Here is a 23,803-nt window from a genome sequence, read left to right as displayed (position 1 = left end):
ATTTCCTTTCTTTCTGAAATTGTGTTGAGGTTTTCACTCGTCCACGTTTCATTTTTTTACAACCTCTTGCGTATCACGTCGTAAGACAGTGCATTTGTATTGACCAGTTCGAACTACCACAGTTTTCAAGTCAGCCTTACAGGGTTTTTAATTTATGCAAAGTGGGAGGTGAACAATGCTGAGCATTGCTCAGCTTGATGTTCATCATGCAAAGCCACCATGAAAATAATGAACGCCTTATTGGACACGCAAAACAACCAACAATAGCCGAGCGATTTTTCAGACGTGGAGGGGAACGAAAAATAGTCCGAATAAAAGAGCACTCCAAAAAATACGCGAGTCGCAAAAAACGAACTTTATTTATTTTAAATACGACTGAAGAAGTCACCAATGGTTCATTGCCTCGAATTCCTCCGTATGAGAAAGTGTGCTTGGATCTATAGAAAAGATTGCTGTTCACTGCAGCAATCTTTGGAAATGTCACGAAAAATCAAAGTTGGTTACCCCACCGGGATACAAGCCAATCTCCATCGAAACCGAAGCTAGTCTGGTGCTTAAGATTCAAAATGGCGTTGTCCTGGAGTCACACCGCGGCTCTGCCGTGGAGTATTTAATACGATAAATTGAACCTATGGCTTGATTTTGCACGAAATATCCGTTGTTCATATACCTTACTCCTGTGGGGCAACTGGCGGTTCCTCGGGGAAGTGTGCAATATCTAGCAAGTTAGAATGTTCGGGTATTGCTCTGCCCTGCAGCAGGATTTATGAACTGAATGCATACAAATTCTAGGACTTATAATAAATGAGAAAGGAACCAACATGGTTACCATACAGGCCCTGCACAACGCAGTTGTACAAACTGGCAGACTCATCACCCGGTTAGCCAATACAGACCATGGTCTCAAGGAACATCATCTCCTTCGGTTAGTTTCAGCCTTTATCATCGCCAAAATAACTTAGGTTATTCCGTACTTGAAACTCAAGACAGCGCAGAAAAAGAAAATAGATCGAATTAATCGCAAAGCAACAAAGGTGGCTGTGCTCATTCCGATGGCTGCCTCCACCGAAAATTACTGGAGATGGGCATTCACAACACGTTGGATGAACTACTAGAAGCATAATCATTCCCCAATACAACAGACTGGCTGGTACCCCACTGAGCGGGCATTCTGGAGTCGATGCACAAACCTCACGTGGACCAGAATGGAACCAAAGACGTGATTACAGCGGACCTACGAGATAAGTGTAGCCCCGCTGCCTAGAAACATGCGTGTGGAGTACCATCAAGACCGATGCATTGCCCGTGCGAAGGTGGTCCACAAGTAGTACAGTTCAAACACAAAGGTATGCTACGTCGACACGGCGGACGACCCTGGCCAACGTGCGGTAGTGGCCGTGGTGGTAGACCAGCAGGGAAGTGCAATCTCATCTTGCTCAATACCTACGTCCAACCCAGAAGCGGGGGGAGAGGTGGCCATAGCTCTTGCGTTTACGGGCACGCAGCTAGTACCATCATCTCGGACTCCAAGACCGCCCTGCGGAACTATGAACGCGGTAGGATCTCCACCACAGCATCCAAAATCCTTACGAACAACGCGAACCCAGTTTCAAGACTCATCCGCCTGGTATGGACGCAAGCTCACTGGTCTCTCTCGCAAGGAACGAGATGGCACATGAAGCAGCCCGAGGATATACGAACCAGGTTGACTTCGAATTCGACAACGTGCCGTCTGTTACGGGGGGGAGGAGAGAATGGCAACATACCGAGCGATTACTCCCCACTACAGGCAGAGCCGACGGAAATTTCCTGCTGCCCACATGCCGCTAAACAAATGGAAAACAGTTGCTTGGCGCAAGTTGCAATCAAATACATTCCCTCAGCCCGCCCTGTGTCACCGCACTATCCGGATAGGTACGCGGACAGATGCAAGTGGTGCAACATTGCAGCAGCCACACAACAACATATGGTCTGGCAATGCCCCAATAAACCACAGGCCTTTGAACAAGTAATACATATACAAAGTAGGGAGCAGTGGGAGGCCGCATTGCTCAGCTGTCTTCCCGAGATACAAGCTGCTGTCATCCAACTGGTAGATGACGCCGCCAGGGGCCACGGGTTTCTGACCGCCGTCTGATGGGATGAAGACACCGGACAGTCCCGCGCGGTGCATTCGTCTTAAAAGGGCCGAAAAAAGAGTCTGTTTCTCTCTCTCTCTCTTCTTCGAATTTTCGGAGTCAAAAAAATGATAGGCTACTGTAGTAGGTTTTACAAGAGCCTACACAGATTGCCCACTTTCCGATTCTTCCATGATAACGTGTATATTCAGTCAACGTACTCCCGGAGTGTGTTTCGATGAATCCATCAGCATGCGTCAGAGCTTTGGCTACGTGCGACAGAAGAGGGGCCGAATGTGAAAACCGTCCCCATTATTACAGATTCTTCCTACTTAATCCAGGTTTTTTGTACGGAAAATTGCAGTGCGGTATTAAGGGGGGAACCCTATGCATGGTGCTTTCGTTGCCCCTTTGTGCGATAACATACTATAAAAAAAGGACATGGAAATAGTGTAGCATTCTTGGCGTGCGGCATTAACCATCAGCGTAGAAGTAGTGAATAGTAACTTTGCTTTATTGAAAGCTTTTTACTACTGCGAAAAAGTAAGATATTAACCGATAATACTGAAAATTTCGTACGCTCTTTTCGTTTGCAGTTATGCACATAAACTGATTGCTTTCGTCACTAGTAGGAACCCCATCAGAACTCTCAGCGGTCATTTTACATTTGCTGCGTCCTACTGGAAAGAGAAAAAAACCACACGTCTTTTTTTTCAGTTTATGAACACATCCGAACTTATTTGGACGTACAACGTGTCCACCCTAAAAACACCATGGATGTGTAAAACTGATCAGAAGTTATTTATAAACAATACTGAAGTCCGATTTCAACGGAATTACACGGTAGGCTACCACATGTAAGTAGCATTTTTACGGGATGTCATTTTTGTAAAGCAGTCATGTTATCAGTGCCGCGGTGATTTTTTGTTGTTTTCGCATTGTGCAGTACTTCTGAAATCTACGTGGGATATTTTTGGCCTGCCCGAAAACCGGATGTGATGTTCGTTGCCAAGGAAGGTAATGTTTCTCTACGCTGGTCCATTGTACACCCACGTATAAGCCGCTGGGCGTAGACAGCCCATAACTTCAGCATACGACACCCGGCTGGTTGAAACTACGAACTTCTTTTTTTTCAAGTTACAAGCAGATTACTATACTAAACAACAGTCAATTATATACGGACGCCAGTTCAGGGTACGAAAAGGGCCAAAATTTTATTTATTTCGCATTAAAGATGTAACAATATATATATATATATATATATATATATATATATATATATATATATATATATATATATATATATATATATATGTATATATATATATATATATATATATATATATATATATATATATATATATATATATATATATATATATATATATATATATATATATATATATATATATCTTAGAGGTAATGCAAAATACCGATGCATATTTCTTGCTGCTGATTTAGAAAGATTTCTGTCAACTGGAATGGAAAACTGATGTCGTACCCGAAACGAAGCCATGCCTTCGTGTTTAGATTGTTATAATGCAAAATTATTTATTTGTTCCTGAAGTTCAAGCCCTCATTAGAAATCAATAATCCACTGAGTCCAAAATATTAACAGCAACACTTAAAGCCATGGCTTCATTCGTAGTAGTCGCAGTATCTGAATTGTTTTTGTCGCTAGGGCACCGATGGGTAAACAGCGCCAAGAACTATTATTTCGACATTCAGTGAACAAAGATGTTTATTAGAACGTTTATGATGTGCTTGTGATATCGTTAAAATTAATCAGTCTGTGCGTGTATAGAGCGCTTAGTCTAAAAAATGATTATCCTGGGGGGTGATGAAAATGGCGTTACATGAAAAGAACCGGGAAACTGAAAAGCATAAATCCTTGCCCTAGCAGAAGTAGTGGCGCAGTAGGTTCGATGCACACTCCCGAATAGGTGTAAGGCCACAGGTGGAAGTAGGCACAACCATAGAATCTCTTCTATTGCCTTCCTGCAATTTACATCATCCAGACCACCGAACAGGCTTCCTTGCAGGAAAACAAAGTGGCTCACGCCGCGGCCCACGTTTTTGCGCACCGGGCACTTTCTAACCCGGCCTATTTCACCGATCAAGCATTTCGACTGCATTAACTGCCCCCCCCCAGCTACACCCAGAAGTCGCATAATGGGGAGTTATAGTATAGCATTTTCTACATCTACGTGGGCTAAAGGACGTTATATTTTTGCTGAGCGTTACGTCGGCAGAGCGAGTAGAGCTTCATTGCAGCGCTTCGTTGGTTTGCCCTGAATTGTTTTTCAGACTGGAAAACAATCCAGCAATCCGTTTCGAACAAACGCAACGTGATGGAGTAAATTGTTGCGCAGTAGGGCCAAAACGCAAGAAAACATACGATCTTTTCCTCATGCTCGTCAGATGGCACACGCTCCTCGCAATTGGCGAGGTCAAACAGCAAGTCACTTCATTATAATGCAAGCCGAGAAAGCCTATAGCTGAGGACACTGGGTTTCAGAGTCGCTAGTGGTAACTAATACCGGAAATAGTAAGTACAGTTCATCCACAGGAGGAAATTGTCGCATTCCACCGTGAATCGAACGCACCAACCGCATACTCACACTCACACCCAGCTCCGTAGGCCGGCATACAGAAGTTTCGTTTGGGCGATCTGCACTGGCACGTCAGTTTCGCTCACCGCGAGAACAACTATTACGTCTGCTAAACGCAAAACCAACTTTGCGGATTGCGCATGCGCAAAGCGAACGACGCAGGGGATAGAGCACATAAGAGTTTGCGTAGTGTAAAAACGCTAGACCAATGACTGGAAAAAACAAATTTGTAATTAGGAGGGAGTTTAAACCGGGTCTGCACAAAAGCAGCTCACTCCTCGGTAGTACTTTTTTTATTGCATAAAAGTCTACTCCGAAAAGCATTAAAATCACACCCACTTTACAATGGCAGTACGTTTACTGACACATATTTAAACCTCAGGCAGACAAAGACACGCCTCAAGAAGATGCAGCCAGTCCTGCAGCTGTGATTTTGCCGCATAGGCACTACACACAAACGCACATTGTTCGCGAACATTTGACTCAGTTCACCAAGGTTCCTCCACATTGCAGTTAATCACTCATTTCCATAGGATGAACAGTCCGATGAACACAAACATGTCGCAGGGAACGGAGCAGCTTTTGATCACTAGGAAGAAACGCATCCTGTAGGGGTGATGTCTATGTCCTTTTTAACAGTCCGCTGCAGGACATCCCAAGAAACACAGCATTTCCAAACAAAACAAACCAGTAATCAATTCCTCGTGTTGCTTACACAAAGGACCGTTAATAGACCTGAGCAGATATACACCTAAACTATTGAGCCATGTTTTAACAGGAAAACTATATGCGTTTTTGTAGCCGCCTCAATACACATTCCATTGACTCGCTTCGACAGACTATTGTCTAAAATTATTAAACATGGTTGATGATAAATGGGCACAGGAAATCAACTTTGAAATAAAACACCAGTGGATTTCCTACCGGAGATACCGTACAGGTACTCAAGAAAAATATGCGCAGTAAGAAACTGGAAAGTTTGAGCAACCTATTTTCGAAAGCTCCAAGGCGGCTTTGGATTGTCGGGGTGTGTAAGGGCCAACAAAAAGGCAAACCAGCACTCAATTTATGATGAATGAAAACCATTGAAAGCGGAGGATCAGCCATTATAAAAAATAGGAACCGCGAGATGAGCTCATGTACAAATAAATGCACCCATCCAACACAACCTGACCATAACGGTAGAGCAAGGGGTTCGCGGTAGATGGGCTCCCACTTGCACCGCCATACGAAGGTACCCAACGCTCCATGAAATGCTTGAACCTTATTTCGTGCTCAGCTAGGGACTTGCATAAAATAAGCAAGTATGGAAACGAGGAACACATTACACAGTTCTGCTCCCACAAATATAGACAGCTCCCGCCCCCTCCATAACTCTTTTGTACGCTTCACAAGGGTAAGCGCAGCAGACCAATAAGGTCCATTGTTTCAAATTTGATGTAGAGGAACCGGAAAGTAATGTATTGTTTCAGGATCCCATGTTATAGCTCCAAATTATCGCGGTTGCGTACCCCAGCAGCCCTTCAAAAATGCTGTGGATTTTTCAAGGTTCACCTCAGCCTCACTTACATCGCAAAGCTGCTGGATCAGCAGCCTCAAAAACACCTTTCTTATCGGTACAAAAAAAAGGCAAGGTCATCTGCATTGTGTAAAGCTCTGTTTACATAGTTTTCCATGCAGAAACCAAGAAAAATACTGCTTTGGAGAATGCTAATGCACAGGGGCTCAAGGTACAAACCGAATAACAGAGGTGATAATGGGCAACCTTACTGTACAGAGGATCTAATGGAAATGGGTTTAGGGAGTTCGCGATTTATGATCAATCTGACCGTACAGCTGCTATAACAGAGATATGTAACTTTATACAAAGCTTCCGCAAGCACAGCTGCTTAAGGAACAGCAAAAAGCAGAGGATGGCTAACACTGTCAAACACTTTAGCCAGATCAATTTGAAGGAGTGCAACCTGTTCAGCATTAACGGATACTCACTCTAGAGCCCCGCACGTTGCCAGCGTAAGACAAAAGCTGTCGTTGTTTCTTTCTTCGTGGCACATGCAGACTTGTGGTTTGGGCAGAAATTGGAGGTTTTGTTGTACAATGTATTCGCTTCCCAAAATACACTAAATTTTGCGTCGTGACATTTGGACGTGGTGCACACGAGTGAAGAAGTTGCCCACCACGCGCGAAGAACACAGATTCAACGAATGCCGACGCTTGTGGCGGTCTCCTTGCTGCCGTAATTCGCGCCGTAAAACGAAGAAAAAGAAAGCGAAGAAAGATATGCATACACGGTGTAGAAGAAAAAAAGGCGGTGGAAGCAATTTGCGCCAAAGGAGAAATAATGAAAGCGAAAAAAAGCCCTGTAAATAAGATATACCACAAAGCGATATGTTAATCAGCATCACCAATCTTTCACTTTCAATGCACATGAGCTTACGTAATTACCTCGTGGGATTCTTTAACTTAATCTTTGCGGCAGCAACCCTTTTGTTGACCGGACGAGTGCAAAAAGAAAACGACTCCTTTTCGCAAAGTGGGCATTTATGTCTTTTGGCCGAAAATTTTCTTCTTTATGGCTCCACCTCGATCGGGGCAAAGTGAATACCTTTCGCCGGCTACAAACTGCTTTCTATCTTTCTGACACCCGTCGGTGTCAGAAAGATGCGATGTTGGTTAGAGTGGATTAGTGGACGCATTCCTGCTAGAAGGTAACGATAAATGACTTTTTCGAAGACTTCGGAAAAGGAAGACACTAGCGAGATTGGCCTATAGTTTCAGGGGATTGTGGGATTTGCGAAATTGTGGAAAGGGGACTTGAGGTAATTCGGCGTGTTTCAGGTCTCTATCGGTTTTTGCTTCTAATACGAAAATGTTTTAAGCACGTATACACCAAGACTTTACCGACGTCATATATATCACGGAAATGACGCCTCTACAACAAACACAGGAGAAACGGCAGGAAAACTTTATTGACGCGGATGGTGCTATTGTCTAGGAGAGGTGAAGCGAAGTAGTGCATCATGACGCTAACGAGCGCCGACAGTTGGCGCGCAGGTCGGGCAGCGCAAGCTGCGTCGCTGCTCAGCGCGATGGCGGCGCAAAGAGGCAACGACGTCCGCCAATCAATACCGCGAACGTAACTGTGTTTGTGCTAAGAGAAACGCCAGAGGGAAACGGAATGCGATCGGGCGTTCACGGTCCAAGCTACGAGCTCTGCCTCTCACGTTCGACAAGCGGACCTTGTCGCAACGCAACCGTCTGCTGCGCATGCCACGAAGCAGGACTGAAGTGGTCGCACCTTTGCCGAAGCGACCCGCCAGCAGGACGTCGCTCGCCATGCCCACCCGTAATACAGCCGCCTACCCGCAAATCATGCTACTTTCGTTGCACATTTCGCTGCACATTTCGCGTTTGTGTTTTACCAATTTCTATGGCAGAGGAATCAACCACAGTTTTTGTACATTATCGTGCATTTGTGTCTTTTGTGTCGGTTTCGGCTACTTTTGGTGAATATCGTTTGACACCGTTGTTGTTTCCGTGTTGGGAGGGTTTTGTTCACATTTTCCAATTTAGCTTATTTTGGCCGCTTTAGGTCGGTTTTGGCTTCTCATATAATTTAGCAAAGTTATAGCTGAGCTACCTACGGTAAACATAGAGTTAAAACCCAATCAATCAAAGTCACCCGGATGTGCGAAATATTTCGTTAAATTGAGACTTACAGTTTGCAAGCAGTTAATTTCACAAATTCGATGCCTAAAAATGGAGGTTCATCCCAACAGCTACGATGACATTGTAATTGCGGCGGCCGCAGCACACGCCTGCCGATAACTTAGCGATGCGATAAACGATCACGGTGAAAATAATAACAATACAACGCTAGTGGTGCTGGGGGAAACGAATTTATTTCCTGGCAAAGAAATTGGCCGTGTATATGCTCCTTTCGTTGCAAATGTCGACAAAAGACGATAGTCTTTGTCGACATTTGCCAAGTAAATGCCTCCCTTGCTTCCCCGCTCACCTCTCGTGTTGTTCCTCTTGCGTCGCGCTCCTGCTAAGGAAAACACGCTAAAGGTTTGCTCAAGTCAGTTTACACAGTAAAGTTAATCGTGGTTTACATTTACCGCGTTCTCTTGCTCCAGACCGGGTGCTTCGACGCCAGCGCTGCCGTACAGCGGAGACGCGCGTGAATCGAGGCGCCCTACTTCAAAGTTTATAGAACCACGTGGCCCTAGTCCACGTGCGTTTCAAGCAGAACGTAGAACCCATCCAGTGGAACCTTTCGTAACTGTGGCCGCTTGATTTCGTAAAATTCCGCCAGAAGCTATAGTTGCGCGGGCAGGCGACAACTATAGTTGCAGGCGACAGGATTAATTTTTTTCATAAGACGATGTAGTATTTCATTTCGCAAAAATGAAACATCCGTGAATTTTTTTATAAAGGAACACTGTAAATGTCCCTTTTGTATTATTTTCTGTCTTATATTTGCGTAATGTCTTGTTCTTGTTCAACAATGTGTACAAGTATGAACATATAAACCGGACCTACACGTTTAGGCTTGGCTGTGAGTATATAAGAATATTGCGCATACTTCGTTTCACTTTGGTCGGGTGGCTGAATCGAGTCACAGACAGACAGACAGAAGACAGACATACAGTCACCGAAATGTCTGGGTTTACGTAGCCCAAGAAAGACTATCGCCTTTAAAAGGACTGTGATATTCTCCTGCGTGCGCTTCGTCAGCATTTGGCCGACAGAATTTTCGTAGCCTGCAAGTGCGTTTAAAGCGTCCGCAATTCTTTCGGGAGCCCCATCAAAGTGCCTGGGAAATTCAGTAGCGTTCATCACCTGGCCTGAAACGGGCCCGTGAGGTTCAGTAGTTTCTGGATTGTCAGCATTTTATAGCACCTTTTGTCGCCAGAAACGAACTGTACGATTTCTTAATCGTTCAAATATCCTTCGTGTCGGCATCTGCGTCTGCGGCGGTGCTGAGATAGTCGTTGAAGCTCATTTCTGCTGCCACCTCATTGAGCCGACGAAGCTCTCATAAATTGGACGGAATTTTTCCTTCTTGGTCGTGTTGAGGGCTCGCGGAACTTTAAATGCTTCGTAAATCGGGAAGGGCGATGCTTTTTTTTTGTTAGTTCGAGTTCATAAAAGCATTGAGCCGTATTGGCACTATCGAGAGCATCCGAATCTGTTAATTACATCGGGAAATTCCTAAAACCGGGTTTCGTTACTCTGAGTTTTGACCCTATGTGTAATTTATTTTTTTCAATCCAGCTGGGTGGTTCATTTTGGATTCGGTTTCGCTTTTTTTTGTTTCAGTTGCAGTGATTTCGTGAGATTTAGGTAGGTTTCTGCTGTGATATACGCTTCCAGCTAGCTCAGATAGGACAGTCTTTCAGCTCATTCAATCTATATTCTTCCCCCACCCAGCAAGACTACACCTCATGTTCCCGGAACAATAATCGGCCAAATGCAAATTTTGTAATAAACTAGTAACCCTTTGCCACATAATTAGGGAGTGCGACTTTAGCTCAGAAAATCCACCCCTCCCCCATTACCCCACCCCACTTTTAGAGAGCAATGGGAGATTTTTATGTCCACTCCTCACTGGCGACCCAGCTACCGCTGGTCGACCGAGAGCAGGTGGCCATACCGTCATATCGGCGCCAGTGAATAAGGAACCACTCCCAGCCGGCGACAAGACCTATTTTAGACGCTCAATAAACGTATTCTTTCTCTCTCTCTCTCGCTCGCTCAGATGAGGGCTGGCTGTACTCACTAAGAAACGCATATATGCTGCAGGGTATGGTGGCTCGACATGATGATGATGATGATGATGATGATGATTAGTGGCTTTCCCTTTGAATCAGGGCGTCGGTTGTCAGCAACCGACTTGCCTGTTTTATTACGCTTACTTGCCCTACCCCCAGCTAACCTATAGATTTGCTTCCTTCCTTCTATCTCCCCCTCTTTTCTGTTTTAAACTCATCGCCGGGCGCCCACCCCCTTTTTTCTCCCCTCGCTGTTCTAAATTCTCATTCGTATGATTACTCCGCCTGCGTACCCATCCCTTCCCTACTTTTTCTCCACCACCACTCCAGTCGCCTCTTCGTCACCTCTATGGCCTTGACGTTGAGGTTCCGCCTCGCCCTAAATCCCAAAGCCTTCGCCAGCATCGTTTCCCCCTCACCCCACGGTGGCCGTATCTCTGTGCAGCTCCTGACAATATGGTTTATAGTTTCCCGATCACTGTCGCAGCATGCACACGTTTCATCCTGCTGCCTGTAGCTACCCGTGTATGCCCGGGTTCTCAGGCACACTGCCCGTGCCTCGAAGAGCAACGCACTGCCTCTCGTATTGCCATAGAATCCCTCCTTCTTAATTTCCCGTTTCTCTGCCCTATAAGTCTCCAGGTTTTTTTTCGCTTCCATTCTCTGTGCCCACTTCGTCGTCTCTGCTGCCTTTACCTGCTTTTTAACTGTTGTGTAAACCCCGCTTTCCCCAACCGACTTTCCGTACCGCTTGGTCAGCTGTCTGGTACTCCGTCTCCACCGCATGTCCATACTCATATACATATACAGGTACTTAAACACCCTCGCGGCCCATTTTTCATCCTCCATGTCGCGAAGTCGCTCCTCAAACTTTATTTTGCTCTGCGCCTCCCTCGCCTCGAAAGACGACCAGCCCATATCCCCTTGTACCTGCTTCATTTATAGTTTTGCTGTGGGCCCCTAGGGCCTATCTGCCTACCGTCCTCTGATTTACTTCCAGGCCCGCTTGGGTCTCTGGCTTCACGAGTCAAGGCAACGCCTCCTAGCGACAGAGACAGACGACAAGCGTGCTGTGCTCTGTAATGAGGGGCCGGTGAACGAGGAAGAAGACTACCGGAGCGCCAAAATACTTCCTGTACTTAAGAATGCTGGTCAGGGCCTCTTGATTGAAAACGTCAGGCCTATTGCGTTGACATCTAACGTGGTTAAATTAATCGAGCAGATTTTTCAGCAGCGCATAATGCAATTGGTGTCCAGTTCTAGGATCTTTAGCCCAAGACAAATTGGCTTCCGCCCTGGGTGTTCGATTTGGAGTGCGTATATGGACCTTGAAAGCTGGATTAAACTAGCCCGTCGAACTAACCAGTTTTCAGCCCTAGTAACCCTAGATGTAGCAAAAGCTTTTGATAGCGTCGAATGCCCTGTGTTGTTGTCCCGGTTACAAGTCTTAAACTTCCCAAGGTATATCATAACTTGGATTTGTGAATTTCTGAGAGACAGGGAGTTCAGTTGTGTAAAATTTAATGCTACCTCCTCACAGAGGCCACAGTCTAGGGGCGTACCGCAAGGGGCGGTCCTCTCCCCTGTTCTTTTTAACATCCTTGTAAGCGCTATTCCGGTGGTTTCTGTTGTTTCTACATATGTATATGCCGACGATATTGCGTTTTTTTGCATCAGCACCTGACATTCAATCTCTTTACAAATTATTGCAGTCTTATCTGAACATTATTGCCTCCTGGTTGGACAGTATTTGTCTCTCTATGAATGTGAACAAATGTTCCTTATTAGTTTTTCCAACCTCAGGTCCTGTTAACATTACTCTCAGTTACCGACAGTGCATAATTCCTCAGGTTCCTTCTTTAAAGTACCTCGGGATTATTTACACCAGTGAACTTGACTGGACCCCCCATATAGCCCTCATTGAGGCCAAAGGTGCACGTGCTGTTGGGATGTTGAGAAGTGTCAGTCATAGAAAGAAGGGCATGCGCAGAGAGACCCTTCTTATGATATACAGAATGTACGTTAGCCCCATTTTAGACTTTGGGTGCGTGTTATTCTCTGGGTGCGCCGCGTATAAGCTTCATCGTCTGGTTATTCTGGAGCACCAGGCTCTTCGCTGCTGTTAAGGGTTGCCTAAGAATGCAGCAAATGCAGTAGTTTACTTGGAAGCGCGCGTTCCTCCTCTGCTTAATAGGTTCCGTATTCTGACTGTTGAAACTTTTCTGAGAGCTTATAGCTCTGAGGTGAACAGGGAGCAGTTTATCTTTATTGCAGAACCAAGTGCGTTTATGGTGCACCAATGGCCCAGGTCCTTATGTCCACAAAGCACTTTGGAACAGAGCTTCCTTTCTCCATTGGGTGTAGCAATAAATCAGATTATTCCACATACTGACAGGAGTTCACCTCTTTCTATCAATTTCCGGAACATTTTCCCCAAAAATGCTAAACTTTTACCAGCCCGGCTGCTCAATCGTCTTCTCGAAGATTATTTGGCCTCCATGCAGCCAGATGCTATAATATATACAGATGCCTCTCAACGAGAAGAAAAATCCGGTATCGGAATATTTTCCTTTTCCCTTACCTGGACCTTTTCGGTTCGTCTGCGTGATTTTATCCCCATATTCTTTGCGGAATTCCTGGCAGTTGTCCTGGCGCTACGAAAGCTGGATGTATTAATTACATCTCCAATGATAATTTCCGATTCTTTTTTTGTATGCCTAGCCCTTTCTTCCCCTAAAGACACTTCCCTTCTGCGGACGTTTCGGTCACTCCTGCCACCTCACTTCACTGAAATTCACCTTCTTTGGGTTTCTGGTCATGCAGGTATCACATTCAACGAGACTGCCGACTCTCTAGCAAGGATAGCACTTTCTGTAGTAGACGTCGTAGAGCCGACACCTTTAATAACAGCAGCTAGGTAATATAGGATGCTGAAACTCCAAGTACAGCAAGAATCGGTTTTATTATCATTAAGGGATTTTAATCATCTTAAATTCTCATGGAAACCTGAATGGTGCCCTTCACGCAACTTAGAGGTGGTTATTACAGCCTTACATTGTCGAGTACCCAAGTTAATTAGGTATTTGCACAGGTCTCGTCTGGCACCAACAGCTCTGTGCAGGTATTGCAACGAAGACGAGTCTGTAGAACATTACCTTTTGACATGCCGACATTTTTCCCGACTGAGACGTCAGTCCCTGGAGGTGCCGCTGTACAGTTTGGTGATATCCCTAACAGTGCCGGCTATTCTATCGTTCGGGGCATCCGAAACGGGGTTCTGCTTCCGGGATGTATGCTCTGCCCTCCTGCGCTACATTGAAAATTCAAAACGTTTCTCTTTATGATTGCGATTGGTCACCCTCGCTTTAATTTTTCAGAATTTTTTTTCCCTTTTTTCTCAAACATTTTTCCAACAGGTCTAAATTATCTTTCCTAAACGTCTCGTGATTAGATAAGAATTCCATTCATTTTAACCATCCTCTGTTGATTGGCCGATCACCTGATTGGGTATTTGCCATACCTAAAGGCACAACAACAACAACAACCACAACATCACAGTTGCAGCTAGAGCACGCAGGAAATCGAGTCGGGCGGCCGATCAGTGGACGCCTGGATTTGTGTTCGGTAAAAACCCTGATGTCAACCGCTGCTATTCCTGAGATTCGTCCGCCTCTGATGCCGACAACTCATGGCTGTCTCGTGCATGGAGCTGGTGACGCGCTGGGTGAGAGACAGTGGGCCTGTGTTAATCTTTAGGTGGGACCCTCGGCTCACATACGCTGCTACGCCATCGAGCCGTTGCCCGTAGGTACGTTCTCCGATGTCTGCCCAATGTCCCTTACCTGGACCCGGCGTGGCGTAGAGCCATTCATCGAGCCATCCACGCGGTGATCTCTCAGGCGTCCCCGCTCGAGTTGTGACGATGAAACGCTGTGGGACTGTGGACAGAACTCCATAGGACGTTTCGTTTCTCTTTATTGCAAACATTTCCCTATTAGCCTTTTCACACTCTTAAGGCTTCTAGCTTTAGCCTCGTTTGCTTACCTGTTTCCGCCCTTTCTTCTCGCCCTTTGTGCATAAAGAAATCTTTGCGCGTGCAATATTTATCAGCGAATCATGACTCGCATGCCAATCTTTGGACCATTCCTTACAATTGTGACGAGCCTGCCACGATTCTTAAAATCCGCTGAAAGGAGTTAGTAAGCCTCGAGTGCGCCTGTGACGTTAGCCTAAAAATCATGAATATCCCAAAGTTAATGGCGATGGTAACATAGCTGGGGTCTCAGGTGAAGAATTTAGGGCGAGGGTCGAGAGCAAACCTGCGGGGCAACGCGCCGCTAGGGTCGCCGAAAGAGTAGACAGCCGAGAAGCCGCTGAAAGAGAAACGGAAGCGCGCAACGAGCTAAAGATTCTGAAGAAAAGGAAGAAAACCACTACTGTTCAAGATCCGACTCCAAGAGGGCCGTACCAACCAACAAAATTGGCGCGTGAAGATGAAACTGTTTTCTACAACGCTAGCGATCAACCCACAAAAATCGCTTCATCTTTTTGACGAGAAGCGTGGCAACTTGCACGCGCACATGCAACGGTTTGAACGCTTAGCAATAGGGCAGCAATAGCCGCAAGACAAATGGGCCCTTGCTGTAACCATGTGCTGGGGAGGCGCTTACCATCATAGGCCGCATGATTGCAGAAGGCTTCCTAGATTTCGGGAAATTAGAAAGGGCGTTGCTTTTGTGTTTCCGGTTTACAGCCCTTGAGAATCAGACGAAGTTCAGGAAAGTGAGGGCTGATTATGTTAATTTGGAAAGCAACGACCAGCCGGACTTACTGGTTACTTTAACCATCTGATAGAGGTGAAAAATGTACAAAAAACATTTGACGGTCTTCGCGACCATACCATCGAAGAACAATTCAGCGCTTTATCCGCTGCAGCCATCCTTGGCTCGTGAGTTTTTTAAAAGAGGGAGAATGGGAAACGCTGACCGCGAAGGCCGAAGCTACAGATCGCTTCCTAGAGGCACGAAACCTCTCGAACCTTGGAAAATTGCGCCCGACACACAGGAGAAACCGCCACTAAAATGCGTTCTGCGTAATCGCCCAAGACACCTGGATGAAGACTGTCGTCACTCCGCTAAGGATCTAGCAAGATGAACTACATGTGGTCGCCTGGGTCATAAAACCGGAAACTCAAGGAATCATTCAAATTTCCAAGATCAGGTCACTGCTTGTGCTGTGACAGCCTCGGAGAGCACCACAGTAGCGTACGGAACTCGGTGGTGCCAACCATGAAGGTTATAGTGTAGAGTATGCCCGCGGCAACTCAGAGTAACACTATTTTCCTAGTGAAAGGAATGCCAGTAGTTGAACAGCGACTACTCGGACAAACTGTCACCGTTCTGAGGTACACTGGCAGTAATACCGCTACGCCCCGATGTAACTTGGTTGCTGAAATCTATATAACAGCAAAAAAATGCCCGGGCACTGCTCTTTGATGGAACGGTTAAGTAGCTACCACAGGCCAACATTTATGTTGAAACCCGGTACATTGTCGGCAAGGTTGCCGTGGCGTGCACATCCGATCTATGACCTCGTGCCCGTGCATATTCCATGTGTGAGGAAACATAACATTCCAGATCCCGAGTGGTAGTTCCAAGACAACGATTCCCCGAGCGAGTACTTACAAACGCCTCACGGGTGGACGCAGATGTGTTAGTGTTTGCTCGTCACTGTCAAGTCAAGTCAGGCGGAGGTTTCACCATGAAAGGTACCTGAAATGAACTGCGCAAACATCACATGACAAGAGCTGGCCCAGGAGCAACAAGGACACCGAAGTCTCCGAGATTTTGTCCGCAGGTTAGGAAAGGGCAGAAATATTGCTTTCTCAAATCAAATGACGTCTTCTACCGCAAGTACAAGCTTGCAACGCGCCGGGAGTTGAAACAAGCTGTTGCTCCGAAGAAACTTTCGGAACCGATCCTTCGACTTTCACATCAGAGCTTCATGGAGAGGCAACAAGGTGTACAAAGGACGACCGACCGCATTCTGTGATAACTTTAGTAGCCTGACCTACATGGAGACATACCAATCTTGGTTAATAACCTGCGACCTGTGTCAAAGAGAACGCCGTAGGGGACAATCGAAGTTGCGCTTTTGCGGAGCACGCCCTTAATAACGAGACTGTATGAACGGGTTGCTGTCGACATAAGGTCGTCCACATGTAACATGTTAAATTAGTACGAGAAACGGTAGCCTTCATCACCGCCGCAAGCATCAGTTGCTGCTACAATTGGTGACCTCACGGATACAACGCACGATCTCGACGACGAACCAACGACCGACATACTTTCTACACTGCTGTTTCATCAGACGAATTCTTTGGAGAGATCAAGTACGCATCTAGCCTACATGAGGAAGAAAGGGCTCACGTGCAGGAAATTATTTAGGCATATAGCATGATATTATCGGACGTTCCCGCGAAACCAGACCTTGCAGAGTACCTGTTAAACTGAACGTCTGACAAGCATCCACAGGTTTCGCAGTATCCGCTTCCGTACGCACTTGTGGGCTTGCTCTCTACAGCATGCCAAAAAGTGAGACACACTGTGGTTCTGTGAAACAACTTTTTACTTACATCGCTCAGGCGAAATTTGCCGGATGCCACTAGAACGGCCACTCGATCGAACAACCCGTCCCCGGCACTACTGATGCTGAGTCCGAAACAATAGAGCTTCCGTGCCTGCTTCCGCATTCCACCGTGCACCAGCGACATGCGCCCCTCGTGCCATCTCTCGGGTGACGGCTACCCAACGTCTTGAAGACCGGTGGAATGTTCAGCTGACGGGGAGTGTAAGGGGAGAGAGCCTGCGGCGACGGCTGCGGAGGCGCTCCTCCCACACTTCATAATACGATCTAAAAAGAAGTTCAAGACAAGTTGGAGATGGGCATCATTGAGAAGTCCCAGTCTGTGTATAACGCCTCGCTGGGAAAAATTAATTCTTCTCCAAGTTAGACTTCACAAAAGGTTCCCATGACTGATTACAGCCGCTGAAAGACCGCCTTTTCGAGCTTGTTCCGGCTGTACAATTTCCGATATACACCTTTTGGTATAAAGCCAGTGCAAACCATCTTTGCGCATCTAAGGGCCTGATATACGCGGAGAACGACACGCATCTGCACGCGTTTTTCCCCTCTGTTGGCCTGTCGTGTGGTGGCCGGTCAGGAGAACGCATAAAGTCTACAGGACCGGTTTTGGAGACGCAACAAAGGCTTGCGCAAACACTTCTCTCTCCGCACATGCGTCTGGCCCTTAATGAAAGCAGTATTAGGGGAGCTAAAGACATCCACCACTACCTCGATGATGCCATCGTTGTCACTGACAACTAGCAAGAATACTTGAACACAGTCGAGATAATCAAGAATGCTCGAGAGTATCAAAAGTGGCAACCTCACGACAAAGCCTACCAAGTGTGAAATTAGAGCGCCTCATATCCTTTATAGGGCACCGAATTGGAGATTCTAAAGCAAGGCGCCTCCTCAAGACCTTGGACAAGACCCTAGGCTTCAAGGGACAAAGTACAAAATGAGTACCGCCTTTCCTGGGATTAATCGTGTCCTACCGGAACATCGTCTTTAACTACGCCATGCTGCGAACTGGCCAAGTTGGTGAATGTTTATGGGGAAAACAGAGCATAAAAGACGAAGACAGAGAGAGGGTAGACCCATCGCGGCGGGCGTGTCTCTAGGGAGTGGCGCAAGACTGCTGAAGAATCGGCCGACGTGCTTTAACATTCAGTGGGCACCAATCTACCAGCAGGAGGTGTATCCACTGCTGCTGTGGGGAAGGTTGTCATCCTCGGTGATTGCTTGGTTCCAGAGAAACATATTGAGATGTTAGGCAGGGGCCCGAAGTTTGTTTGGAACCGATGTTGGTGGCGGAGAGAAATTAGCCATAGCAAGGGCCACCAATATCACCTACGCCGCTCTCACAAAACCACTTAGAGACCGTACTACGAAGGGGCAAAACAATATTTTCTGCTGGGACAAAGAACAAAAACACGCTTTCATAGCTTTGAAAAATATACTTGCGTCCGCACCAATTTCGCAACCTTCTGGTCTCCAAAAGCACTTCATAGTTTGCACGGACACTTCAAGCACAAAACTAGGCGCAGTCATTTACAAAAAAAAGGGCAGCGAATTTGTCTTGAACCTTATCGCGTCCGCAAGCCGCAGCCCGTTGTCGAGAAAAGCGAGATGTTAAAACATTTAGAGCGAGTGCTTGGCTCTAAGTTGGAAAACCACGCCGTTATATCTCAGGCGTAGAGACGTCGAGACCCGGTGTGTCTGCGGACATAACTTCGTAGGATCTTTTTTTTTAAGTGAAGAGCACTTTAGGGGCTCGCCTTGCCGTCGTAGCTCGCTCGCTGGACCCAAGTAGAGCCACGCGGCGTACCGTCGTAGCAGCTGTCGTCGTGGTGTAACCCAGAGGCTTCGAAAGCCAAGCAGTTTTATATAGTCATAAACGTTCTGAACTCGTGAAGCGCTGGCGTTTGTCATACATCTCCTCGTTGTTTCGCGCAAAGAAAACTGTGGGTACATTTGGGGCAAAATACACGTAATTAACCACCAGCGCCAGCGTTCATTTAGTCGGGAACGCTCGTTCGGTTGATTTTTATCGTTCGGAACGCTCGTTCGGTTGAAAAAAGCGAAAAAAACAGGCAGTGCAACGCCGGTACGTGCGGGAGGAAAAGCAAGCACAAGAATAATGGAACTTCCGCTCGTGCAGTTTCAGGCAGGGGCGCGCGGGCACTGCAAAGGCGGGAAACTTGAATTCCACTGTCTGGTCGCAGTAAGCGGATAACGGCGCTACAGCCCATTATGGTGAATCACTGCTAGGCACTTGCGACAGCTTTGACACTGAGTGGAAGGGTTTTGAATTTTTTTTAGAGCGAACATTTCCCAGTTTGCTTGTTGCCACTCTTAACGATTCTACCATTAGGCCTATTTGATTGCCTGTTTACGCAATCTGCCTGACCTTTCTTTTCACCCGTTATGCATAAAAAAATGTTTACCTATGCACATATCGGTCAATGATTAGTGACTTTCACGCCAACCCTGTGGCCATTCATTGCATGCAGTGCTCCCAGAAGTGAAAAGCGGAATAGAAACGCCTCACAGACTTTCGTCTCAATTTATTAATGCCACGACACCTGTGCAATCACTTCTACATTTGTATACTTCAAATACTTCACCCATGTAAGAGCACTGACAGTATATGGTGCCGATGTAAACACCACTGAAACATTTTCTTTACTTAAATCTCCACATATGCGCCCCTTTTGACAGGTTTTTCTAGTAATCAGACCGGCCATTTGTAGCTGCAGGAACGTCCTGCATGGCTCGTGGACAAGAAACTCGTGGACAAGAGAGCGATAGGGAGGCCACGGACGAAAAACAAAGAGAACGTTGCTTCAGCCTTCATCTGAAAAAAATTTATTCGTCATCCAGCGTTGAACGCTTTATGATGTGTACCCCAGTCCTAGGCAGGCAAAACCACGATACGTTTTTTTTCATGCCATTAACCCTGAACCAGCGGGCGAAAAAATACCGGATTCAAAATTCTGTCTCTCGAAGAATTGGTTTTAATTTTGTCTGGGATTATATTTGTAAAACCCTTGGCTTTTTTGTTCTTCTTCAGGATTAATGTATAGGCAAATGGAGCAGCTGGTCTTTGCAACCAAGAACTACGACTGCGGTATCTTCGAAGTTTATCTTCTCGACAAAAATAGAAGAAAACGTAAGTACATTGCAACCCAGGAATATGACACGTTTAAGCATATGCATATGGGGATATTTTAATTCTTTGCAAAAATTGGAGATCCTGTTCGTCAGTTATTCCTCCTTTTCTTGCACTTATCGCGCACGAGTAGCTACGTTTAAAAATGCGATGTTTATTGTGACCATGCGTATATGTTACCCAAAAGAAATCGTCCTACCCTTCTGAAAAGTTACGTATGTACCGAATTATGAGAATACGGAGTTTATACGGAGTGTTACGCCCCCAAGCATAATGGATATAGATATTATTTCCACAAACCCGGGAATTATATGAGTTCGTACAATACGAAAGTTTGGCACACTTTTCGTGTTTTTATCTTCAATAATAAGCAAAATCACTCTCCGTATGATTTTCGTATACTCCGTATATACGGAATTCATACGGACAATGATTTCGCGGTTCTAGTGATCATACGGACTTAATTAAATCCGGTGTCAAATTTTTCAATAGGCATGCACTGTTTCATTTTCAAGTGCTTCTCAAAAATCTTTCTTCTTTTCTGGCGGCTTTGTGTCATGCTAGGAATGTACTCCGCTTTCCCATAATTCCGTATATACGGAACATTTCAGGAGGATATTTTCTTGGAGATATATTATTTAGCCCTCCGCAACACCGAGAACTGGTTATTTGCCTTCTGGTAAAGCAGATGGTTTTCTCGATCTATGTAGCTGCGAACGTTGTGCTTTGTGTGCCTGAGATAACCGAATGTATGAGACATGGTGCTTGTGAGCCTGCCCAATACTAGGTTGCTTCGCATCATAGTAAGGACAATGATCGTCATCTTCACCGCAGAGTGATGACCTCTCCCGAAATGGGAGGATGCAATCGAATACTGCCCCAGAAGGACCAATCTATTACTGGGTAGAGAATATGTTCTGTGGGTCTCAGAGAACTTCTCCGGTAGACCGCACCTATCTGGTGACGAGTCCAGGCAGTATTCCAACATTGTAATGTAATGGAGGGTTTTACGTGCAGCAGATTCTAAGAGTGTCAGGGAGGAAACGAATTACACCCACAAGCAGGGAACGGTGTACGTGCCGTTCAGTGGACGCGGCTTGTCTAATCCCAAAACTGTGTTTTATAATTGAAACACTCACACGCACACGCTAGGAGGCCTACCGCAGATAAGTACTGTTTAGAGAACGTTTGCTTCGCGAAATGATTGCACGGCTCCCATTTTACCCGAACCCAACGTTAAAAAGGCACAATCAGTTCTGTAAGTAGTAAGAGAGGGAATCGGGTTATTTAATCCATCCCCTTACCATCCCCCTTGCCGAAATTTTGGAGAGTGAATGGTGGGGGCAAGAGAAGTGTACAGGGGAACGTTCGACAGAGAGAAGGAAAGGAATACAGAAAGGGGATGACGTATAGAATAGAAAGAAACGTATGTAAACTTTTGCATATCACAAGGGAAGCGAGAAAGACGGCACAGGCGCCCTGCGAAATGGGTGCCTGATACATCCAAATCGTGTGGAACAGTCTCTGGTCGAGCTCCGACGTGATGCGTAATGACAATAGGTATTTCAAACAATTATAGCGATGGCAACCTCCGTGGCAATAATGCTGATGCCACTACAAAGCCCTTTAACCTCCCCCCCCCTCACACGGAGCACGGTATACGAATAAAAAACAGAAGTGGGTAAACAGCAATGTACAGGTTACGCGACGCGTGAAAGAGAAACCAAGAGGGAGGCGTAAACTTAATTGAGCCGACAAAAAAAACTAAAATGAAGGTGGGTGGCGTCTTAGTTCAAAAAGCCGCAAGCGACCGAGAGTGTAAACTTTACTCACCATGAGTTGGGCCAATGGCGAGTGATGGTTAGTGCAGCTGCCGGTGACCTTGGCTGCTCTGTCGGCGAGTCTTCGTTGGACTTGAGGATTTCAGTTGCCATTACCATCTCTGAGCGCTCCTCAGAAAAGATGAGAGGGAATGTTTATATAGGAATTTATGTGGGAATATATATTTGGGCATACCATACCAGGTACAGTTTCGGGGGCTCCGCACTTCGCCAATATCATTCGTTCGCGCAGACCCTACTTGAATTCCCGCTTTTTTTCCTCCTCCGAACGACACACGTCCGTGCCATGGCGAGTTAAAAAGGTGAAAACGGCACTGAAAGTGGTATCGATGATGCCGAAGGTGCAAAACTTGTGAAACGGGCGTCGGCGGTGGCGATGAGGAGCGCTGAAGCGGCACTACGTAAAACAGCTTCAACGGAATGAAAGCCGAAGAAAAGGGGGCTTAGCCATAAAGAGCTTCGTCGTAAAAAGTACTCTTTGTGTTTTATTTGCACAACACACGCTCAGTTTTTTTTATGACGTTCAGGTTTTGTGGTAGGAATGTTTGAAATATCAATAAGAAAAAAACTGTAGTAATGTGAGGTAACCTGGTTCTCTGGAACACATAAACCTATTCCAAAACAGTACACACCTACTTGTTATGATTTTGAACATTTTGTTTTATCTATAACAATCTAAAAATGCGAATTTTGCTTCAAATGACATGAACAGTCAGAGAAAAATGAAACGCAAGCGTGAAAGTATTAATAGCGCGATTTCTTTCCATGCAAATCAAATTGACACGTTAATTAATCACTGTAACAAAGTTGGGAACTATCCCTTCCCAAGTATACCAATGTTGCGACGTTATTCGAGCTGCACGAATAGTATTCTTTAGTTTTGAGTGTTCTGGTTCTAACTTTTGTGTTCACATTTCATTTGTGTATGACTGTACATTGGGAGTGGAAAGAATGCCAGCATCTTTTATTTAGTTCAGTAGTTTCTGGGACAGGTACATCCCCATATTTATATATTCTGAAAACTTTCCTCATTACAGGTTGGGATAAATACTCGTGCGAACTTCGTCTGAAACATTCAGAGATAAGAAAAGGGCCAAGTCATAACTGCAAGAGGAAGTATATGGAAATCTGCCATCCTACGATACGATTTTTTGTGTTCTTCGATTTCTGTGAGAGCTAACAAGGCACAAACACATTTAAGAAATCTCTAGCGAAATCGGCCACCGTTTTGCCGTGTTTTTGTTCAGCTAATCAACACTAAACCATAAACTAAATAAATGTGAGAGGGAACAGCTGATGTTATCGCAAATCTTATTCGTAAAGCACAATATTTTTCTTTAAAAAAACTGCCTTTGTTTCTTTAATATTTCAGCAAATCCGCACAAATCATAAACTTCACATCATCCAGCCATCAAACTAATTATAACCACAGGGCAACAGTCTGGCTCTTGATTTTTCATAAAAACGATGGCCGTTAATACTTTATATTTTTGTCACCTTTCTAAGCAACCATGTTACAGTCACCCTGTTGGGCACTGAAGAACGTTCGGAGGTTAATGTAGTAACGACAGTTTATTGGGGCTCCTCGCAACTTCACTTCAACAACTAGTGGAAAAACACAAGCGTCCAAGAAGCCAACAAAGTAGCGCTCATAGTTCCG

General features: G+C 45.6%; 1 long non-coding RNA gene across 1 annotated transcript in view; it reads left to right on the top strand.

Moving 5' to 3' along the window:
• Positions 1-23,435, top strand: part of LOC144180490 (uncharacterized) — a 36,235-nt gene extending 12,800 nt beyond the window's left edge. The window contains exons 2-5 of the long non-coding RNA XR_013324436.1: positions 2,835-2,974; positions 3,064-3,134; positions 20,204-20,302; positions 23,181-23,435. This is a non-coding gene — a long non-coding RNA (uncharacterized LOC144180490). The remainder of the gene's footprint in view (positions 1-2,834; positions 2,975-3,063; positions 3,135-20,203; positions 20,303-23,180) is intronic.
• Positions 23,436-23,803: the final 368 nt, after the last annotated feature.

The sequence above is a fragment of the Haemaphysalis longicornis genome, unplaced genomic scaffold (assembly GCF_048455015.1).
Source record: "Haemaphysalis longicornis isolate Haplotype H1 unplaced genomic scaffold, Haemaphysalis longicornis Haplotype H1 scaffold_4, whole genome shotgun sequence".
Lineage (NCBI taxonomy): Eukaryota > Metazoa > Arthropoda > Arachnida > Ixodida > Ixodidae > Haemaphysalis > Haemaphysalis longicornis.
This window is presented reverse-complemented; position numbering and strand designations above follow the sequence as displayed.